Source organism: Anomaloglossus baeobatrachus, chromosome 5 (genome assembly GCF_048569485.1).
Source record: "Anomaloglossus baeobatrachus isolate aAnoBae1 chromosome 5, aAnoBae1.hap1, whole genome shotgun sequence".
Classification (NCBI taxonomy): Eukaryota; Metazoa; Chordata; class Amphibia; order Anura; family Aromobatidae; genus Anomaloglossus; species Anomaloglossus baeobatrachus.
In genome coordinates, this window is record NC_134357.1 from 537,801,992 (window position 1) to 537,812,634 (window position 10,643).

The 10,643-nt window shown below is 48.2% G+C and overlaps 1 protein-coding gene across 1 annotated transcript in view; it reads right to left on the reverse strand.

Moving 5' to 3' along the window:
- The window catches only part of LOC142310443 (uncharacterized), a 59,855-nt gene extending 49,908 nt beyond the window's left edge, over positions 1-9,947 (reverse strand). Inside the window, exon 1 of the mRNA XM_075347968.1 lies at positions 9,898-9,947. The gene's annotated coding sequence lies outside the window, so the exon portion shown is untranslated. The remainder of the gene's footprint in view (positions 1-9,897) is intronic.
- Between the last annotated feature and the right edge of the window lie 696 nt (positions 9,948-10,643).

Genomic DNA, 10,643 nt, shown 5'->3' on the forward strand with positions numbered 1-10,643 from the left:
CCATAATGTTCCCACAACCCGTGGAAGATGCAGAACTAGTGAGGACTACTAGCGCTACACCGGCACATACACCCAGGGATGCACCTACCCATTCCTAGGAGTGAGGAACCCGTAGATCACTGTACCCCAGCGAACCTAGGCAAAAATGTAGGGTTAAGAAGGTATACACGCCCTAACCTAGGTCAGAAACCGCTCAGATATAGAGAGTGAGTGGTGCCTGTGTGTTCTTCTTATATAGACATGTATGTATATAAGTAAATGCTAGTTAACCGTGTACTTTACCTGATTTTCTTGAATGAAGATAAGGAGTAGGTAGCGGTTCCAGGCTACCTTTATACTGTTTATTATGTTTACCCTCCCGTTAAATAAGTTAAAACCATGGACTATGGCTCATGAACTGTCATAGCCACCCCAAAAACCTTCTTGGGTCTTGTAAATACACCCATCTACTTTCTTGTTACCCCACTGCCAGGACTGCAACACCTCTGTAGAGGTCGGTTGGAGGAAGGGCCTGCGGGAGAGTTGGCCGAGGCACAATCACTAAAAAAAACCGGTGGCTAACCTCCAGGCCAAGGGTTCCCAGACTATGGAACCCTTGGGGTGGACTGACAGGTGAGGGACTTTACCCGAACATTGTAAACGCCCCAGGAACCCGGAACAGTGTGCACTTGGGATTAGTGGTGGCACCGAGGGTGGGTTCAGGTGTTTTGGTTGGCGGCGAAAACGTAAAATGTAGATGACTGTTTTGGTTATTGCAACGTTCAAGCAATATGCCTCCCGTAAGGGATGAATGTTTTACTATGTTTTTATATATCTTTGTTACCCTTTTTCTATTTCCAGTTGCAGAAAAATAAGTAGTGGCAGTGGCGAGAGAGAGAGAGAGAGAGAGAGAGAGAGAGAGAGAGAGAGAGAGAGAGAGAGAGAGAGAGAGAGAGAGAGAGAGAGAGAGAGAGAGAGAGAGAGAGAGAGAGAGAGAGAGAGAGAGAGAGAGAGAGAGAAGCGCCCCCCACCCGCAACACCAGCACATGTAACTTGAAGATGTCTGCTGCATCCTGTCCAACACCCAACTAATGAATACCATATGGAAGACAGATGAAGTTTGGACTGACCAATACAGCATAGACTATGCAAATTCCTATACGTCCTGAGCCCGACCTGCGATACTTGATTGGACTATACTTTTGTCTACACCCTTACTATAAAAGCTTTGTCTGGGAAATAAAGAAGTAGAGCTGTTGGTGCCAGTCGTGAGAGAGAGTCATAATTGGTCTATTCAATTATTATCTACCTCGCGCGCACACACGACATTCTACATAATTTGAACACGGCAGTCAGACCTTAAGAGACCCATTGTAGTCTCATCTCAACATATCTACTGAGCCACAGCAGATACACCTATTCTTCTGGTGTTTTTTATCCATTATCCTTGCTTTAGGGTCCCGTTGCGACGCACCAGCGATCCGACCTGGCAGGGATCGCTGGAACGTCGCTACATGGTCGTTGGTGAGCTGTCAATCAGGCAGATCTCCACAGCGATCAGAGATCAGCAACCAGCTACCAGCGACCCGTGTAAGGACTGACTACTGGAGGAATCCTTACCTGGTTTGAACTCCTGAGCAATCAGCTGCAGCCTGGTCTGATCTCAGAGTTTGCAGGACTGCACCGCAATCGCCGGGGAATCAATCACTCGGCGCTCGCGGTGCAGTCTAGGCTGCACTCCGGAGCTCAGCTGAGAGCTCCGAAGTGCAATGCAGGTAACTGAATCCACCCCGCACTCGTTGGCCTCCTGCCGTCAAACACGGTGATGCGTGCTGCACAGCGGGAGACCAACGAGCAAAAAATGGTCCTGATCGTTTTGTCACAATCAGCGACCTCGCAGCAGAGGCCTGCTCGCTGCTACTTTTCACACACAGCAATATCACTAATGAGGTCGCTGATACGTCACAAAACCTGTGACGTTTCAGTGATCTCGCTAGCGATATCGCTGTGTGTGACGGGGGCTTTCGTCTTTTAGGGTAACAGCTGTTTTCACTTATTCAGCTGTCCAGTCACCTTTTGGGTGCGGCTATAAATACCTTCCCCCTGCAGTTATTTCCTGCTGGTGATATTCTCATTTGGATGTCCAGCCATATGGCTGATTTTTATGACAGTCCGTGACAGACCAGCTGGGGTTTTATCTCTCTTTGGTTTATGCTTTTTCCCCTGCACCTATCTTCTGTTTCTAGTTAGGAAGTACTGGGCATACTCTCTAGAAGTACGCACTAATCCTTTTATTGTTATTTCGTGGCTTGTTTTCACTCACTCTGGGAACCCTATCTATCTCAGCACCCCTTCCTTTCTGTACATTTATTGCACTCTGCTCTGCCCTCCGGTTCCTTAGCATGAACATGAAACACTCGATGGCCGTTCAGTCATCATAGGTCTGAGTTGACATAGATTAGTCTGGGGTTAAGGCTATTCCAGTCAATACAGGAACCACTAGGGACTGCATAATCCGAATCTCTAGTCTGTACAGGAAACGGCAGGGTCAGTTGCAGTATTGTCAGTGTTTTACCTATTTATCCTGTGTGAGTTGATTGTACCATCATAACACAGCAGTGATAATCTTATTATTTTACATCATTCCATTTACCTTTAAGGCTGCCATACACATTAGGCTAAAGTTTGATGAAATTGCTCATTTCAGTTGGAATTGGTCGACTATATAACATATGTGGGCTCTCAAGACAGATGATGTCAGATAAGAGAAGGAGCTGGCATACTAAATTTCTGATCATGATTCAATTTTCTTTTTGGAGATTATCCTCCACTAGAGGAGGCTGCCAATTACTATTTCATAGAAATCACAGGAAATCCCGGCCAAGTACACAAGTTGTGTGTATGGGCAGTCGGGTGAGATCATCTGCCATCAGATGAAAAATCGTTCAGCCACCAGTTATCTCATGTGTATAGGATCGTTAGTATTACAGAGTCAGGCAGGGATAATACTCTGTGCTACAGTAGTGCTGGGCATCACCTGAACAATCAGAGGCCGGATGTTGTATGATCACACTAAGGACAACTTCTGACAGGTCAAAAAAAGTTTTTACATCAAAGAAAACATGTTCCATTCTTGATGAAGAGAAAGAGAAGACATCTTGCATACATTTAAGGTAACTGTAAAAAAAATCATCCAGAAAGAAAAGACAAACCCCTGGTAAATCTCTAGAATATGCTGACCGTCCCAGATCCACATTTCCAGACTTGGGAAACTAATCCAAGAGGTCGGAGGTATATGCAGGGGTTCATTTGTATCAAGAACGGGGATAAGTGAGGATTTATTTATTTGCCAGAAGGATAGCTGGTGCTATAGTGTGGGGGGCATCTTGTAGCATCACAATGTGTGTGTGGGGATGGCAATACTGTGAGAACATTATACAGTATGGGGAGATGGCGGTACTGTGGGAACATTATACTGTGTGTGGGAGATGGCGGTACTGTGGGAACATTATACTGTGTGTGGGGAGGATGGCGGTACTGTGGGAACAATATACTGTGTATGGGGAGATGATGGTACTGTGGGTACATTATACTGTGTGTGGGGGGGATCGCGGTAGTGAGGGAACATTATATTTTATGTGGGGGGGGGGGGGGATGGCGGTACTGTGAGAACATTATACTATGTGTGGGAATGATATACGCTGTTTTTACAGAAAATCTGCTGCATTTAACTGTAAAGTGGATGAGATTTCATGAAAACTCCTGACAACTTTACAATTAAAAATGCTACTGAATTGTGCGGTTTTACATATATTTTTTAGTATCGAAAAAGTCAAAGATGTATTTAGAAAACATATATATATATATATATATATAAAAAACAAAAAAAAAACAAAAACTAACCACTAGGATTTTGCTCTATGAGGTAAAGGCAGTGCAATACACGCAGTAAGATACTGATTCCAGGCGTACCTCTTATAGAAAGATCAGATATTTGGTTGATGAAATATCTTTAACCAAAGTGGCAGAAATGCCACCCTGCACTGATTGACGGGTGCAACATGGGCGGGTCGGGTCCTCGGAGCTTATTCCTCCTCTGGCGTACTCTGGCTTGCCCCCTTTTTTAAATTTGAATATTGCGCAGCACCACCATTGCTATTGTTGGAGGTGCATGCGCATTGGCACAGTACTCAGGTATTCAGTAAAATAGCACCAGAGTCTGTGCATGCGCGTACTGCAATCTCCAGCGCCATTTTACTGAACACACACACTAGTGAAGACTGAGAAGAATTGGCGAATACGCAGATGTAAAAATAATCTTACTGATAATTCAGTTTCTAGGAAACCCTCCACGACAGCACAAAGGAGGGTAACTCTCCGCCCTAATAGGGACAGCAAATACCCCTCCCCACCTCTAGTGTTTTTCCGAAGTAACCACAAATGCATGAATGGTCTAAATCTTTTATTTCAGAAATAAGCCATTAAAATGCAGAAAAGAAAGTGATAGGGAGGAAATAATTGTGCTGTCGTGGAGGGTTTCCTAGAAACAGAAATAATGTTAAGATAAATTCTATTTTCTCTAGTCACCCTCTACAACAGCACACAGCAAGAGTACCAACGAAAGAATTAGGGAAGGACTACAGCTTGTAGGACTTTACGACCAAAGTCCAGATCCTTATTGGAAAACCAGTCCAGGCCGCAATGTTTGGTGAAAGTATTGACAAAGGACCAGGTAGCGGCTCTGCAAATCTGATCGATGGAAGCATCTGCACTCTCGGCCCAGGAAATCAAGACCGACCATGTGAAATGTGCTGTTAGGCGATCCGGAGGAAGGAGGCCCTGGGTAGCGTATGCTTCCTTGATAGCGGTTTTTATCCAGTTGGATAATGTACTCTTGGCCGCCTTTTTCCCAGCATTCCGACCCACAATCTGGATGAAAATAATGGAATCCTTTCTGAAGGATTCGGTCTAATATAGGTAGAGCACTACCACTCAGCACGTCGAGGGATTGAAATTCCATCTCCTTCTGGTTAGCCGGGTTCTGGCAAAAAGTTGGTAAGATAATGTCCTGTTTCCTATGAAAGTCTGACACCACTTTTGGAAGAAAGGACTGATCCAAACGGAAGACAATCCAATCATCAAGAATCTTCATATAAGGTTCTCGTATGGAAAGAGCCTGAAGTTCACCCACTCGATTGTATGATCTGCCATTCTGTAGAAAGTCCAGGATGTGAGCCACATTTGGATAAAATGGGTCAGGAACCTGAGGTCTGCGCTAGGCGGTAAAGGTTTTCCATATCTTGAAGTAGATAAGATTGGAGACTGGCTTATGGCATTTTTGTACAGTTTCAATTACTCTCTCTGACAGACCCCTGGCTCTCAGAATTACGGATTCAGAAGCCACGTTGCCAAGATCAACCTCCTGAGATCTTGGTGAAAGAGCGGACCTTGATGGAGAATGTCGGGAACTTGAAGTAATAGGAAGGGCCCATCCTGAGACAAGTTGATGAGGGCCCCAAACCAGCTTCTCCTGGGCCACATTGGTGGGACCAGTATGGTAGGAACCAAGTCTATTCTGATCTTTTGCAGAGTTCTCGCCAGTAACGGAATTGGTTGAAAGGCATAGACTAGTAGAAACCTCCAAGGAAGGGAGAAGGCATCCACTGCTAGAGCCTGATTGTTGGGATTTAGTGAAAAAAAAAAAAAAAAAAAATAATATTGATCTACCTTTGTGTTTTGCTGGGTCGCAAATAGATCTACCTTCGGCCGGCCCCACCTAAGGACTAAGATGTGGAATACTTCTGGCTTCAAGGACCATTCTCCAGGATGAATGTCTTTCCGTCTGAGATAATCCGCTTGGGTATTTGTGAAACCCCTCAGATGGACGGCCGACAGTGAGAAGAGATGCCTTTCTGCCCAACAAAATATTTTTGCGGAAATCCTTTGTAGGCTCACATGGCGCGTGCTTCACTGATAACGAAGGTGAGCCACAGACGTCATATTGTCCGATTAGACCATCACATGTGCTCCCTAAAGCATGGAGGCTGCTGCTCTGAGTGCTTGGTCCATGGCTTCCATCTCTCGGTAATTTGAGGATCTGCAGCTGACCTGAGACTAGAGGCCTTGGAAGGGAACTTGAGAGACTATCGCTCCCCAGCCTCTCTGGCTTGCATCTGTGGTAATAGTCACTATTGGCTCTCAATTCCAATAGACTCCCCTTTGTAGATGGGTTGGAATCATCCACCACAGTAAAGATGTTTTTACTGGACCTGGCAAAAATATCTTTTTGTTTAGGGACCTCTGGGAGTCATCCCAAGAAGCTAGGATGTGTGCCTGTAGAGAGCATGAGTGGGCCTGAGCCCAGGACACCGCTGGGATACATGATGTCATAGACCCAAAACACTGACATCTCGAATCTCAGGGTTATAGATCGTTGGCCATGTATGGACGAAACCTTGTCCTTGATCCCCAATTGTTTGTCTATGGGAAGAAAGGAACTTTGTTTGACGGAGTCCAGCGTAACTCAGAGGAAGACCTTTCTTGTAGAGGGAAGGAGGTCCGATTTTTGAGGGTTTATTACCCATCCTAATCTGCGTAGGATCCCGAGGGTTGTCTGCACCTGATGTTGGAGCAACTGGGCAGAGGGGGCCACTACCAGGAAGTCGTCGAGGTAGGGAACGATACAAATGTTCTGATTTCGTATGAACACCACCACCTCCCCCATTAACTTGGTGAAAACCCGAGGGGCTGAAGAGAGACCGAACAGGAGGGCGTTGAATTGGTAGTGACGAAGATGCCCGTTGTGACGAACCGCAAAACAGAAACATTTTCTGTGAGAGAGAAAGATTGGGATGTGATAATACGCATCCTTTAAATCAATAGTAGCCACGAAAAACCCGTGACCGATTAACAGCATGGTGGATCTGACAGACTCCATTTTGAATTGCCTGTAGACGATGGATGTGACTATTTAATGGTTTTAGATTGATGATTAACCGGGGGGCACCATTGGGTTTTTGGATCAAGAATAGTCAGGAATACCGACAGTGACCCAACTCTGGCTCTGGTACCGAGTATACTACCTCTATCTTTTGTAGGTTCTGAATGCATAGCATGCGAGTGTCTTGTGATCCCTGTGAAGGAGAGGGAGTGACCCTCAGACAGTGTGGAGTGTACGTGGCAAATTCGAATTTTAGGCTCTCCTCGATGGTGTTTATGACCCACTGGTTTGTAGATATCTCTTGCCACTGATGCAAAAATGCCGATAGCCGACCCCCTATTCTGATGGCGTCATTATTTCTCTTCCTTTGGTTCTCTTCTGGCAACATCTTCTTTTTATCTGTTACCTTCTCCAGAATCTCGTCCAGGGCCGGACTAAAAACATATTCTCCTCGAAATAGGATAGAGCACAACTTAACCTTAGAGGCCGCATTATCACTCAAAGTTTAATCCAAAGGGCTCGTCTTGTTGAATTTGAAAGAACCCCAATTCTTGCTGCAATGCGGACAGACTCGGCTGAAGAATCAGTGAGAAATCCCATTGCCTTCTGGAGAAGTGGAAGGGAAGCCAGGAGATCTTCTTTTGGGGTGTCTTGGGTGAGATGATCCTCAAGCTGGCCCAGCCACTGGAACAGTGATCTGGCCACACATGTAGAGGCCACCCCGGTCCTATCTAGAACATCTCCCAGGACTTTCTAAGGAGGCTGTCAATCTTACGGTTCATGGGATCCTTAAGTTGTGACGAATCTTCAAAGGGAAGAGTTGTCCTTCTGGAGACTTGTACATCCACCTTAGGCACCTCCCAGCCGCAGGCGGGATCCTCTTCCAGCGGGAATTGGTTTCTCAATTCTCAGGGAATGGTAAGGCATTTCTCTGGGGCTTCCCACTCTTGAAGACTCACATCTCTGATTATGTCATGCAACGGGAATTCTACCTATTTTCGGGTTCTTAACACCCCCGAACATTTCCTCCTGTACTGACCTGGCCGATTTCTCTTCCTCAACCCCCATAGTATCCCGCACCGCTCCCAGTAGCTCATCCATATCGTCCATGGAGAAAAAAAATATTTGCTCTTGATTTTATCCACAGAAGATATACCTTCATCCTCCTCTAATAACTCATCTGGCAGTGAGGAATGAATCCTCCATAGGGCTGAGTTTTCTCTTCTTGGGTACAGGGGTCGCAGTAGGAAGGGGCTGGGAGAGGGATGCTAAGAAAGCCTGAACCTCCTGATGCACCAGGCTTTTCAACTCTTCAATGATTGAGGGCTGTTCCTCCCTAACTACACAGTCAGTACAGGGCTGGCATAGTTTCTTAGCATGGCTTGAAGGAAGCTTCTTGCTACACATACAGTAATACATTTTCAGCTAGAAGTCTTCTCCTTCTTGGGTGCAACATTCGTGTCTCCCTAAGGGGGAGAGAAGACGCCGTAAATATACACCCAGGAAGAGGACAACTGTCATATCAATGCAAAGCTTGTATACCCCAACCAAGTCACAGTATACTCACTGAACCAGGGGCTGTGCTGGGCTCCACAGAAGCAGGAGTTTGTTGAGCGATCCCCCTCCATCTTCAGTCCGATCTGGAGAGTGCTCTCACCGGGATCTTTAATGAAGTCCTGGTGATAACCCAGCTGCCCACAAAGTGGGTGACTCCACTTCCTTCGTCGGTCATGGGGGGCGCAGGCCTACAAACGGAGCAAGTGCTGCCACGGGCCCGTGACAGCGTGTGCATTTCACAGTGGAACGCATGAATCCAGAAGTGACGTCGGCATGAAGCGCTTCCCGCGTGTCCCACAGCCACCGCATGTGTGAGAGGAGGAGGTGCCGGGAAGCTTTGGGAGGTTCCCGGCGAGTCAGCCTGCACCGCTTTACCTCCAAAAGGGGCAGGCAGGTCCCGAATCTAGAGGAAAAAGAAGCAGCCATGGAGGATGAAGCAGGCTAGCTCCTACCTCAGCTGCCTGGTTGGGAAGGCATTCTCATCACTGCTCACGAAAGCACAGCAGGTAATTTCTTCGTGCCCCATAGGGACAGGAAACAACACTGGAGATGGGAGGTGGGAAGGGGTTATTTAACCTTTTGTGTTTCCTGTCCCTATTAAAACGGAAAGTTAACCTCCTGTGTGCTGTCGTGGAGTGTGACTAGAGAAAAATCTGTGCACACACTGCCAACAAATAAGCAAGAAATCATATAGAGAATCTTCCATGAAAATGAACAAGTTGCGGCTGCTGCAACTATAAATGAACAAAATCTAATGTCCAGGTCCCAACCGTCCTGGATACAGCGGACGCTCCCTGATTTCTCCCTGCGTCCGACTCTCTGACAACTCCTCCTACTGGTGGAGAAAAAAATGGTAAATGGGTGATAAGGGGGAAGGAAAGAAATATAGAGGAACGCGGTGTGTCCTATCACTGCTGTAGAGTTGTAAGGGGGAACATTACACTGTGTGGGGTGGGAAAGGGGCAGAGGGCGGGAGAGGGGCCGCAACAGACGGCGGGAGAGGGGCCGCGGACAGACGGCGGGAGAGGGGCCGCGGGAGAGGGGCCGCGGACAGACGGCGGGAGAGGGGGCCGCGGACAGAGGGCGGGAGAGGGGCCGCGGACAGACGGTGGGAGAGGGGCCGGGGACAGACGGCGGGAGAGGGGCCGGGGACAGACGGCGGGAGAGGGGCCGGGGACAGACGGCGGGAGAGGGGCCGGGGACAGACGGCGGGAGAGGGGCCGGGGACAGACGGCGGGAGAGGGGCCGGGGACAGACGGGTTTCCTCACTTCTCTGATAGTTGGGGGCGTCTGTATCTATCAGAGGAAAAGGAACAAAAACCTCACGATTCACAGAAATCAGCAAGAGAACAACACCAAGAAAGTCTCAGAGGTGAAGGGGTTAATGCCCCCTGCCCCAGTAATGGGGAATCTCCACATACCTCCACCTGCAGAGCCGCACACTAGATATATGGCTGCTCTGTGCTTCCAGGACCTGTGATGATGTCACATGGAGGGGAGGAGTCAGGGGTCACATGGTCAGCTCCTCAGTGTATGCAGGACTCTGCTGTGCTGGGTGTCATGGTGCTGGATGAGGGGAAGGTTATGTGTGGGGTCAGGAGGGGTTTACAGTGTGGATGAAGCAGAGCCGTGTGTGTGAGGTGTACGGAGCAGAGCCGTGTGTGTACGGAGCAGAGCCGTGTGTGTACGGAGCAGAGCCGTGTGTACGATGTGTACGGAGCAGAGCCGTGTGTACGATGTGTACGGAGCAGAGCCGTGTGTACGATGTGTACGGAGCGGAACCGTGTGTGTACGATGTGTACGGAGCAGAGGCGTGTGTGTACGAGGTGTACGGAGCGGAGGCGTGTGTGTACGAGGTGTACGGAGCGGAGGCGTGTGTGTACGAGGTGTACGGAGCGGAGGCGTGAGTGTACGAGGTGTACGGAGCGGAGGCGTGAGTGTACGAGGTGTACGGAGCGGAGGCGTGAGTGTACGAGGTGTACGGAGCGGAGGCGTGAGTGTACGAGGTGTACGGAGCGGAGGCGTGTGTGTACGAGGTGTACGGAGCGGAGGAGTGTGTGTACGAGGTGTACGGAGCGGAGAAGTGTGTGTACGAGGTGTACGGAGCAGAGCCGTGTGTGTACGAGGTGTACGGAGCGGAGGAGTGTGTGTACGAGGTGTACGGAGC